This window comes from Miniopterus natalensis, chromosome 6 (assembly GCF_054644295.1).
Source record: "Miniopterus natalensis isolate mMinNat1 chromosome 6, mMinNat1.hap1, whole genome shotgun sequence".
NCBI classification, from domain to species: Eukaryota; Metazoa; Chordata; class Mammalia; order Chiroptera; family Miniopteridae; genus Miniopterus; species Miniopterus natalensis.
Genome location: NC_142086.1, coordinates 54778425 through 54791351, shown reverse-complemented (window position 1 = coordinate 54791351; position 12927 = coordinate 54778425). Strand labels below are relative to the sequence as shown.

The window sequence follows — 12927 nt, the reverse complement described above, 5'->3', positions numbered from 1 at the left end:
ATTCTAAGTTTGCAAATTTCACTACAAAGCCCAAGCTCTTCATCTTGCTTATTGTGAGTCAGGAAAAATCAAAAGCATGCAACCAAAATCCATGGTCTTCAAGGTTATCTACAAATTCAAACTTCTAGAGAATTCTCAACAGAGGAGGAATGGAAAGGTACGGCTTGTTGCCATTCATATTGGCTTACCTTCTGATATCTTTGATGCTCTTAGTTTATGGTTTCTTATCCCTATGACTTGTGTTACCAATTACAAAATGGAATAGAGTGAGCTTCTCCGGTGACTAGGAACATATTTCTTCATTGGGAAATTCTGATTATTTGAAAGGTCTCTATGTTGAACTAGATGCTCTTTCTTCCTGTTTCTACCCATTAGTCCTAGTCTCCCTCTGAAGCCAGGCAGAATGACCCTTGTTCCTCTTCCATGGGGCCAGCTCACCAGATGCACGATGAAATCATCATCATTGTGCATATGTATTAAGCATTGCTACCTGCCAGGTGATCTTTTACATACATCTCATTTATTACCTTCATAATAATCTTACAAGTTAGTTACTATGACTACTCCCTTTTTACATTTGGGGTAACTGAGGTAGCAGTTAAGTGACTTGCTTAAAGTCACACAACTTACAAATGGAAGTATACAGATTTGCTGGCAGATAGTAGGGGCTCAGGTCTTAACCACTCCTGTACTTCTGCCTCTCACACCATCATCTGTTTGTGCCTCCTCTGGATTGAGCACTGTTAACTTTCTCAGTCCCCTCCTGTAGGACGTGGTTTTCAGACATCCCCACCCTCACTGCCCTGTTCTGCACACACTACAGTTTGTTACGCTCCTACTCTGTAAGGCCCCCAGCATTGAAAACACCACCAATGACAAGATCTAAGGGCACAAGTGGCAACAGCACTAGTAACTACCTGGGCTGGAACCCATGACACCATCATACCCCAAAAATGAGATAATGTGGGGAGCCTATGTAAGGGCTCAACACGTCTCCCATTTTCATTATCCCTATTGCTAAATATGGTCAAATTTGCACTAGCTCTTTTGTTAGCAGCTAGATGACAGCTGCATCAGTTTAAGTTAAATGGGTGGTCATTTTGGCCACCCAAGCCCTGATCCCATTTGGGGATTAAGTCATTAATACATGTATATAAGGGGCAAAAACAGGGGCCAAGTCCTCTCTTTGGTCAGTTTAACACAGCAGACATTGTGCATTGAACCAGGTTGTGGCTGCCCTATCGGGGCTACATCCTCTGGACTGAACTGTCAACAGCCCACTTTTCATTACAATATGGAATCATGGAACTTTGAGATGAGAGGAACCTAAGAGAACATGCTCCATCTTTCATAAATGTGGCCCAGCCAGGTTAAGGGACTTGGCCTGTGGTCACCCAAGTTATTAATGGTGGAGCTAGACCAGTATCCTGGTCTCCAGACCTCAATCCTGTGTTCTTTCCACTAAAATGTAAGATGTTGTGCGGAGATCAAGTAGCATTTCCTAAATGACCCTTCTACAACCTCTACTAGAAAAAGAGTAAGAGAACTCATATGCTTTCCATGTTCTTTTTTGCTTCAGACATTGTCTAACATTCTGCTTGGCCTTCAGCGGGCCTGAAGCCAGGCTTCCAGGTCTGAGTTGCTTTTGGGCATTCATACCTGGGTGCATGCCCATCCCTTGCTTTCCGTGTGTGTGTACTGTCCCCTAGCATGGGCTCAACCTGGAGCTCCCTGTTGCTGTCATGGTGATTATTTTTTAAACTCTTTTCCTTTTTCTTCTCAATAGAATTAATGAATTGTTAGTAGTTTATTTTGGGATGTCTTCCATCATTTCATCCTTTATGCACATATTCTTACATAGGGATTTAGGCTAGAATCCCACTGGGTCAGACTTTTCTTTGTTCTCTGAAATGAGCTTTGCTCAACTCTGCCCAGCATTGTCTTCCTGTATCTTAAACCTCCTAGACAACACCATCACTTTCCCTGTTGGTCGTTGTTACTTCCACTTCACCTCAATTTATTCATTGTTGGCCAAAATGCACCCTCCCTTCTGAGAGGAAACAGTAATAATATTAGCAACTCAAGCTTGTGCACTGTGCTGGTCCTTCACCTACGTTCTCTCCTGGGATCCTCACATGAGTGCAGTGAGGGAGGCATTATTACTACCCACAACTGACTGTCTCACAGGGCCAAAGGGCTTACTCAAGGCTACTCAACTTCCACTCTACAAGCTGCTTGAGCTAGGATGCAAACCCAGCAGTCAAAAGCAAGATCCTATTTTGGAGATGTAAGTCAGTGAGGCAAATGAAACTTTTGTTGGTGCTAGACTTATAACAAAATTAAACTTCCAGCTGTTGTTTAAATAAGTGACATTTCCCACCACTGCTCTGTCTTGTAGAGTACTTAGAGTAGTCATGGCACATCAGTGTTGGATATAAGTATTATTATATCTTGCCAGCTTTGTAAAAAAAAAAAAAAAAAGTGTACCATTAGCACAACACAGTGCTTGGGACATAGTATTCCCACCTTTCTTCCTTATTGCAGTTTTAAGTGTACCTTGTCCCTTCCATCTCCAGCCATAACAATCTAGGAGTGTTAGTTTTAATTTGGTTAAGTTAACCTCTCTCTGGAAGAGCAAACAGTTCTCACTCTGCTTTCTGATAAATTATCCCCTTCCCCTATTATCTCATTGGGAATAGAAGAGGTGGGAGGAGCCTGGAGACTGTTGGACAGTAGATGCCCCCACCTTTGGAATGTACCTATTTGAAAACTGAGAGGCAATGCAGTGTTTTGGAAAGAGTTTAAATCATAGCTCCTTCACTTGCCAGCTGCGTGATCCCGCATTAGTTCCTTAACCTCTTTGGGCTTTAATTTGTCATTTGTAAAATGGGGGTGGGGTGGGGAAAGAAGCATCTACTTCGAGGGCTTGATTGGTCTCTGGAAGACAGTAACATTCCATAACGCTTGCAGTATCATTGCAGTTAGTAGTGTTATCTGTGCCATGAGGCGTATTTCGGCCTGAAACCATCCTCTCACTACCTGAGACCTTGGGAAGCATTCTAATGGCCCCGTGGCCGCACCATCACGCTGGGCAGAGCCTCGACAGCCCGTCCCCGCAGGCCCGTCCCGGGCTCTTGAACCAGCGATCACACACTGATTTCCTTCAGAACCTCAGGCCGGCTTAGGTCTCGGGAGAGGTGGAAAGTTGCCGCGCAGGATTTGGGAAAGTGGAGCCAACGGTGGTATACTGACGGCTGAAATGGAACACGAGCCCGGGGCCGCTCCCGAGCGCGTTTCTGAGCTGAACCCCGGAACAGTTCCATGGCGTCAGCCGCACCCCTCCCGCCGCTCGGACTCCCGGGGCTCCTCGGGAGAGCGCAGGGAGGCGGCCCCGCGCGCTCGGCTGGCGGTGCCCCGCCTTGGGGCTGGGCCAGCGGGCTCGGCTCGGAGTCGGGGCCGCGCTGCGGCGGGGCTCGGGTGTTATAGACCAGCGCCGGGCTGAGACGGAAAGCTCCGGCCCCGCGCAGCGCGCGCCCGCGCCCGCCACGGCGCTCCCAGTGTGCGTGGGAGGCGGGGTGCGGGGCGCGGGGGTCCGGGTCCGAGGCGCTCTGCAGGCGCGGGGTGGGGCGGGGTGCATCGAGGCCAGCCCCGCTCCTGCCCGCCTGGCCCTGGTTCAGGAATCTGCCCGCGCCCGCCTCCTCCCAGGCCCCGCCGCGCGGCCCGCAGCTGTCCCCCACGTTCCACACTGGCCCCCCTTGCGCACACAGTACCCACAGTTCTGGTTTCTTTCCGCGCCGAGGGTGGTGGGTTTGCGTGGCGGAGGGCGGGTGCGTAGGTAACTGGAGACTTGGTTACGAAGCCAAGGCACAGTATGTGCAAGTGAAACGCGCTGGGGACTCGTACTCCTCGTCTCCCTTCCAATCATTCCCTCCCCCCATCTTGAATCCCTAAAACCCCCATAATTCTGGGCAGAACTAGGATCCACCGAGTTCACTGTGCTCCTCGAAAGGGACAGAAAGCAGAGGACGCGAGAGAGGGAGGGAGGGAGGATCCACGCTTCCCTGCCCGGGCTGCGGGCTTCCCACCCCCCCTGCCTTCCCTGCCCCCCGTGCCCGCCCCTCTGCCCTTCTCGGTGACCCGAAAAGGCTGCGGATCTGAACCTTCTCTCCCCTGAACAAGGCCGCCTCCATTTCAGCTCTGTCGATCCTATTTCTGAAGGTCCTCAGAGAAGGAGATCCCATAATTTATTTGATGACCTGTTTCAGTTTTTAGCAACTAGGAAATTCTCCCTTCTTCTAACCTGGATTCACGGTGCCACCATTACGGGGATTTTCTCTGGGTTAGAGCGCAGATTGTTTTTTTTCATCCTCCTGCCATTGGGCTGTGTCTTCTCTCTGGAATGACCTCTCCCAGGCCCCATCTAAGGTGTAACCCAGTTCCCAATGGCTCTGGGGACACTTGTCCCCTTTCAGCTTGAAATTTTCTTTCTTAGGTTTCCTGCCACTGTGTTATCGTAATTTTTCCCTCCCATCTTTGATGACTCTCTCTTGGTCTTTCTTTTTTAATCTTTTTATTGCGGGTATTTCCAAATATATAGGAAAGTAGAGCTTCAGCAATTGGCAACTCACAGCCAATCTTGTTTTAACTCTACCCCAGTTCATTTCCCCATCTCCATAGTGAACTATTTTATAGCAAAGCCCTGATACTCTAGCATTTAATCTATAAATACTTCTATCTTTAAGGATTTTATGAAAAAAATTACCCAAATACTATTATCATTCTTAAAAAGTAACAATTATTCCTTAGTATCAATAAATATCCAGTAATTGTTCAAATTTCCTCCCCAGTCTCATTTTTAAAATTAATTGGTTTGTCTGAAAAGTCTAAATTTGGTTGATATGTCTTTTAGTTTTTTTGATCTGTAAGTTCCCCATAGTTTTTTCCCTTGTCTTTTAATATTTATTTATTTATTTATTTATTTATTTATTTATTTATTTAAGATTTTTAAATTGATTTTTAGAGAGAGGGGAAGAGAGAGAGAGAGAGGGGAACATCTACTTGAGGGGTGAACCTCAATCGGTTGCCTCTTGCATGCCCCCTAACGAGGATCGAGCTCTCAACCTGGCCATGTGCCCTGACCGGAATCAAACCTGCAACTTTTTAGTGCAAGGGACAATGCCCAACAAACTGAGCCACACTGGCCAGGGCCTCTTTCAATATTTACTGAAGGAAATGGGTCATCTGTCCTGTACAGTTGTGCTGCCCAGACTTGAATGTGCACACAAATCACTGCAGGATTATTAAAATGCAGATTCTGATACAGGAGGTCTGAGGCAGGGCCTGAGACTCTGCGTTTCCACATGCTCCCTGGTAATACTGATGCTGGGTGTGAGATGGACCACACTTCGAGGCGTAAGGCTGTAGCATTTTCCAGATTCTGGATTTTTCTGATTGCATCCTGAAGTGTCTTTAAAACATATTCTTAGTCTGTCTCTTCTATCTTTACTGAATTGATACTTTTAGATCGAGAGGCCTGGTCAGATTCATGGTTGACTTTTTGGCAAGAATACTTTATCAGTGGGGTTGTATATTTCCTATTGCATCTCATTAGGAGGCACATAGTTTGCTTGTCTCTTTTTGTGTGTGTGTGTGTGATGTTCAGATTGGTTAGTGGGTTCAGGTGTTGCCAACCTGAATCTTCCACTATAGAGATCTTAATCAGTGGAGGATGATCCCTGTCTCGGCCCATTACTGCATTACAGTCCCCTTGAGGACACCCTAGCACCCTTTCTCTGCTTTTCTACCAAATCTCTACAAATGCCATTTTCTCCATGAATTCTTCCCTGTCCACTCTCCCAAAAAGATCTCTCTCTTTCTCTCTTCTCTGTATTTATGTTCTCATGGAATCAAAGACCTGAAGAGTCTTGAAAAGCCATTCAGTGCAATCACCTCATTTTATAGATGAGAAAAATGGAGGTTAAAGAGATGAAAGAAATGGCCTGAGCCACACAGGGAATCAGAGTCAGCATATCTGGAATTAGACCATTGGTCATTTGGATTGGCAACCAAGAGGTCATGAGTGGTTTTGTAAAGAGGAATATTTTGGCAGCTGGGTGAGGGCCAAAGCACAGAAAGCCAGATGGAACATTAGATTTGGTAATCTCTAATTACCAAAATGAGAACAATGAGACCTAGAGTTGGTAAATGACCTCTCTGGATTACACAGCTATCCCTTCAAAGAGCTAGGGCTAAACTAGGGACTCAAAGGTGAGTGGTAGTGGTAGTGAGGGAACAGAGTCAGAATCGCCATGTAGTTGTATGACAAATGAGGCTGGAGAGAGAAAATTGGATCTAAAAGGGTAATACGATTGAGGAAAAGGTTTTCATGGATGTTTGAGGCAGAGAAGATACTCAGTGAATACTTGTTGGGTGAATGCATAGAGGGAAGAAGAAGTTGGGAATGCCTAGGATGGGAGTAGATGGAATGGAAGAGAAGATGCTGAACACAGTGGCGGGACACTGGTCTAGGGTGATACTGGAGTCATTTCCTTCCCAAGTGAGTGAGAGATGGGAGGAGGAGCATCTTTTGAAGAAGAAAGAAGGGAAGTGCTAAGCAATGTCTAGGGCAAGTAATATTTCAATTATAGTGGGGAGGAAGGGAGAAGTCTGAGGAAGAGGTGGATGACACCTGGACGCACTTGAATAGGGGGTTCTGATGGACTGAGAGGGGATGGGCAGAAGGAGAGAGCGGCTCCCCTTGATGCTTGGAATCCATGCCAGAGCCTCAGATACACACTCAGAGGCAGAGGTGGCTGACATAAAGGCCTGACCAAGATCACCGCCCCCCACCTTTATTGAGGGATCAGGATGTTGATAGCCATTAGGCAAAGAGAGAGCCCCAGGGTCCTGTAGGGTCCTGGTAAGGATGGGGTGGTAGTGCTACCCCATCCTTTATAGTGGAAATATTTTGACTCTGGTAGGTGGTCTGCCAGATTGGAATGTGAGTTAAACTATGGGGAAGCCTGGGCATTCTGGTCCAAGGTCCTATTTGGTTTGGAAAGAAGAAAGTAGCTGAGAAAGAGGGTTAACTGGGCTCTAACAAAGCCCAGGCAATGGTAGCCAAAACTGATCTGCGTATAAGCCAGAGAGTTGGGCCTACTTGCTTTCATTTCTGCTGTACTCACTGTCTAAACTGCTCGTCAGCTCTTTTATGCCTATTAAAATCCTACCCTTCCAGCTCAAAAACTCTATGCTCTGTGAGGCTTTTCCCAGTGTTCTAGCTAGAAATTGATATTCTCCTCTGAATTCTCATTGCTTTGTGTTTATCTCATAGGGAATGCATATTCTGACATGTATATGCATATTTGTCTGTTCCCAGGAGACTTAAAATTCTCAGAGGGCAGGGCCCATATGTTAATTACACTGCTCTGTGTTCTCCAGAGTTTCTGGCATGTCTTACCCATATCAGGTGACCGATAGAACTATTTGTTAATTGAAAGAAAGAACCTGTGGAGAAATCCCAAAATGGAAACCAAGGTGTTCCTTAAAGAACCTGACAAGGTTTTGTTCCTTCCAGATGAATCCCCACAACTTCCCAGGATAAATATACTGACAGAATAAAGTGGACTGAAGGTCCAGGTTAGGGAGAGATATAGAAGGTTAACCCAAGTCTGCAAGAAGTGGTCCGCTGATCACAGCTAAGGGAAACCTTTATCTGAAGAGTTGGTAATAGGAATAGGGCACACGGAGCACAATTGATGTGAGAGACTTTAAGAGACAGAGACAAAAGCATCCATTTATCCATCAAGGATGATGAGAACCTACTTACTCTGTGCTAGACCCTGGGGATGGAACAGAAATGGGACACAATTCCTCTCCTCTAGCTACTCACAGTAGGTCAGTGCTAGAGGCAGTGATGTGCTGCTAAATGCTTCACAGCAGGATCTCCAGAAAAAAGGGAGAGGGAGGAGGAGAAGCAGCTCTGATTGTGGTGTTCCCTGGTGTGAACACTCTCACTCTGGCCAGTTTTAAGCTACCAACATAGCATCACTGAAAACAGTGTTGGGAAGAGATCTGCCATCAAGCAAGCTGGCTCCAGCACACCACTGGGAAGGAAGTAGAGATCTGCATATCTGCAGGGCCTGTGGCCAGGACAGAGAAATTTATTGGGAGTGAAAGAAAAGCAGCCAGGGCAGATAATGATATCTGTTTTCCCTAGGGAAGAACCAGAGAGAATGTTTTTAGTGTCAATAATATGTGTCTCCTGAGGGAAGAAAAGGCGATAAATGGAGTGGTGTTGATGAGTGGTGATAGCATTATTGGAAAGACAGTCCAGTACAATTAAAAAAACTGGCCTGGCATTTAGGTAAATCTTATAGGACAGCGGCTTCCTTACAGTCAGAGGGACTGTTTTATATCATTTTAGGAGCTAATGTCTGCTGTGGGCAGTTAGAAACTAATACAAATGCACACATATGTTATATGGTAACATTAATATATATCATTTACTGTTCAACTGTTATAGACTAGGCACTTTACATGTCTAATCCTTACAATCCTATAACATTGGTATTTGTAGCCTCGCTTTTACAGATGAAGAAACATTGACTCAGTGAAACTAAGGAAGATCTTTCTTTTCCAAATTTACCCAGGTTCATGGTAGGCTTCATGAACCTGCAGGTTTCCTGCGTGAGATGCAAACGACGAGATTAAGAAAACAGCCCAACTTATAGGGTAAGTACCGGACTCCTGCTCATTTTGTGTGCTATTTCCCTATGAGGTCGCTTTTGGAGTATTCTAGATACAAGGGATTCACACCTTCATTTTAAAGAGGACACAGGAAAAATATGGAGTCTACCAAGAGAAGAGTGGTCAGGAGTCAGGAGTCTGTACATTGAGTTGTATATGGAACTGGGGGTGCTGAGCTCAGAGGCTCAATGAGAGACCACATGGGGGATAGACCTTCAGCCCTATGAAGGGCAGTCATGTGGAGGAACAAGAAGGCCTGTTCTGTGTGCCGCCAGAGGGTAGAAATAGGCCCAGTGGATGGGGAATTCTGCGGTGTATCCCACAGACACTTATTGTGCACCTGTTTTGTTTTAAGTCCTGACAAGGGAAGGATGTGGCGATGAACGGGACACACATCCCAGTTCAACATGGGGAAGAACTTTCTAAAAGTCTGAGCTGTCCAGAAATGGACCAGGCATCTGGGAAAGTAGGGAGCTGCCTATCCTTGGAGTATTCAGGAGGAGGCTGGATGTGCACTTAGCAGACTGTGCCAGAATGAATTTATTGAGTGGTAAGTGGGACTCAACCCCCTTCCAGATCAGGGATTCAGCATCTATGTTCAGCCTGGCTTTGGCAAGCTGGAGTGCTGCTCTGAAAAAATGTCATCTGACCCCCTTCCCCCTTTCCACCAGCCTTGCCCACCCAGCTGCGTGCTCCGCGTTCTCTGACAGCGAGCTGTGTTGGGAGAGACTGGAAGGTGGCTGCCATCTGTGACAGGGATGATGGAGTTTTGGCGGGTTTGTGTGGGTTCAAGGAATGCAGCATTGAAGCCATGTACACACAACCTGCTTAAGAACATCCCATGGGCAGAAAATGTTTTCTTCCTCTTCAGCCCTCCTCTGTTGCTGTGCCAGGCGGGCACAATGGTGCCTTTGAGAGGGGCAGCTGGAAGGGGGTGTTGGCAGGGAGGCTGGAAGTAGAACATTGCAGCTGGGGAGAACCAAATTCATTTCCAGGAGCAAACCTGCACTGGGTGCCAGTTTCCAAAACAACACTGCTGTCTCTGAGAGCTCATGGTGGTAGGTTGCCTCAGAGTTGGACAGAGGGCAAAGCCATTTCCTATCCGCTGCTCCACCCTCCCCAAGTTAAGGCAACCTGGTGTGTTGAGGCATTCTTGCTCTGGATGCAGATGAACAGGCCTTTTGGGCTGTCTGGGGAGCTCAGGCTAACTTGGGGTGGATAGGGCTCTCTGAGGGATCAGATTTTCCTGCAGATAGACAGGGCTGATGGCTACAGGGACTGGCAAGGCTCAGAGGCAGGTAGGCTTCTGGGCCATGAGAGAGGGTTCAGAATGAGACCCTTTTCTTCTGCCTTTCCGGGTCACTTCTGACCCTTTAGCCGCCTGGCACCCTTGGTGCCATATGGGCTCTGCCCACTCACTGTCTTAACTCTCTTTGGTGGGAAAGAGGTGGGAGAACTCTGGCATTTCCTGTCCCCGGTTCACAGTTGTCCCACACCCTCTGTTACTTTCAGAGGTCCCAGCAACAGCTCCGAGATGGGCGTGGGAGGTCTGAGTGCCAGGCTGCAGGCTCAGCCATCTCCCCCTTTGTGTTACAAATGCAGCAAGGTGGGTTCCTTTTATTTTGGTGGCTTCCAACAAAAAGGTCTCACTTGAAGCTGGTCAAGTGGTAATTTCTATTAGTGTTCACATTAATGAGATTTTTCACACTCTAATTCAATTTTACAATCAATATAGAGCCATTACCTCATTTCAGTCATTGTTCTGGGCCTGGGGATTCAGAATGAAAAAGATAGAGCCCTTGCTTCAAGCAGCTGACTGCCTACTAGATATGCCACGTCCCAGTGGGAACCCCAAGACCAGCTCGATAGACACCTGCAGTAGGTGGACGGCAAAAGTGTAGTGCGAAGCCCATCTCCTACAGGGAGGCCTGTGGAATTATGGGTGCATGGGCTTGAAATTCACCTGAACTTGGAGTACTTACTGATCTTTCAGGAACTCAGTGTAAGGAATGAGAATAATACACACCGTGCACAGCTATTATGAAGATTAAACAAGGCGATGTATGCAATAGCCAGGGCAGAATGTGTCGCAAGGTCAGTGTTCCGTAAGTGGCTGCTGTTGTTATTAATTTGTTGATCTAAGGTCTTGAGATATACTATGTATGTGTGCACAGTGGTGGTTATCTGATCCCTTGTTAGATTATGTGCCCTTCCTAAAATAGTCAATTCTTCTACCTTCTTAATTTGTCTTCCATAGAAGACTAGGATCAGCAAGTTTATGATTACACTGACCAACGTGGCCAAACAAAAACCTATCTACTATAGCCAATAAGACATATTGTATATAATATTCTCTGTTTGTTTCTGTTGTAGAAGCAGAAAAAGGTTAAAATACTTCTTTTCGCTGAGATCCCTGAATTTCCTGAGTGTGGAAATGAAGATATGAATTATTTTCAATATTTTAAAAAGTTTAAGAGAAGTCATATATTTGCTATTGACAGCCCTCAGAGTTCATTATTACTTAAAAGATGCATTTGTTTGAGGAAAGTTATTCTTTCATTAAGGGACCTTGGCAGTAAAAAAGCTAAACTCACTGAGGCAGAGGTTAGCCTGGAGATCTTCCAGGAACCTTTTGTGGGGGTGCCTTCTAATCCAACACGCTGAGTCATGTGACCCCAACCTCAGTTTTCTGAGATTTTCCGAGACCTCCTTGGGCCTCGTCTATCCACTGGGCTGCATATCCCTCCACTACTTTGTGAAATGTAAGCATGAGAATTCATCCTTAAAAGTTATTCCAAAGTCCTTGGAAGACACAAAATATGGATAGCCAAGAATCCAAAGACAAAGAAAATCAAAGCAATTCATGAAGAACAAAGGAAATGAAAAAGAACAAGAAAATAAAAGCATGTGGATGAATGGAGGCTTGAAGTGAAACATGGGGCACACATCTGAAGGAAATAAAAACGGGGGTTGTTTAAAAGAGAAAAAAAGTTGTGTGAGAAACTGCACGCCAACAATGAAATTTTATAAGAGAAGACTGACAGGAACAATTTCTCTTTAGGAGGCTCGAAGCCTAAGGATCAGTGAAGGAAACTTGTGGTCAGTGCGTGGCTAAAAGAGGTGGAGAGACAGGGAGAACGAGGCTCTGTTTAGAAATGGGTAAGGATTTAGGAAGTCAAAGAGTCAGAGAGGTCCTCCAGAGGCCTGATTTTAGAGAAAGAAAGGCTAATATTATCACAGGATTGAAGCAAGGCCAACATCGTAACCGTGCTGATCCCTGACGGTGAGATTGTGGATTACTCTTCTTTTTTGCCGGTCTGTAGTTTAAAATGTTCTACCATGAGTTTGGATTACTTTTATAATCAGGAAAAGACTGTAATGGACATAATAAGAGGTAGCAGGAAGAAACTGAGGCAGGGGCATCTGGAGCAGACAGAACTGTAGGATGAGCAAGAAGAAGAAATCTGAAGCGTTTGAGCTGCCTTGGGTGGTCTCACAATGAAGATGATGCTGGAATGATGGAGCCACTGGACTCGAGTGAGGAAGGGGGAGACCAGAAGCAGCCTATCTCTCCAAGGCCCATTCCAGCCTTCCTTTTGACTCTAGGGTTTGATGCATAATCAGGTTGCCACCTTTCATTTTCCATGAACTCAGAATCTCTACCAATGCTCTTTTCAACTTTCCCTTCTCCACGAACATGTTTTCATTTTATCTCCTTTGGGATCACTGTGGCTGGGCTGACGGGCTGATGTGCTGAGCGTCTGGCCAGTTCCCACCTTCATTACTCCAAGCTCTGAAAGGCCCTACCTGCCTAAGCTGAGAAGGTTTCGATGATGCTAGAAGAGGCCAAGGTGCTTGAAGATCTCTTCCCCTCTAAAGTAAAAGTGTGCAATATTGCAGGTGAATACCAAGGCAGAATAAGAGAATGCCCCAGTTGGAGCTGGAGAGCCATGGGTTCTCTTCTGCCACTAACTGGCTGGGTGAACTTGGTCAAGCTACTTATCCTGTAAAGTCTTTGATTTCTCTCTTTTGAGAAGCAATGGCACTTGGTTGGACTGGAATAGCTAAAAGTATCTGCCCAGCTTGAGAGTAATCAGATTCATTATTCATTTGGCTTCTTTACATGTACACGGCTATGCTAAATGTTAATTTTAGAATTTATGATTCTCATAGACAGGG

General features: G+C 46.0%; 1 protein-coding gene across 3 annotated transcripts in view; it reads right to left on the bottom strand.

Moving 5' to 3' along the window:
* The window catches only part of DGKG (diacylglycerol kinase gamma), a 136268-nt gene that overhangs the window by 31662 nt on the left and 91679 nt on the right, over positions 1-12927 (bottom strand). The window lies entirely within an intron of this gene.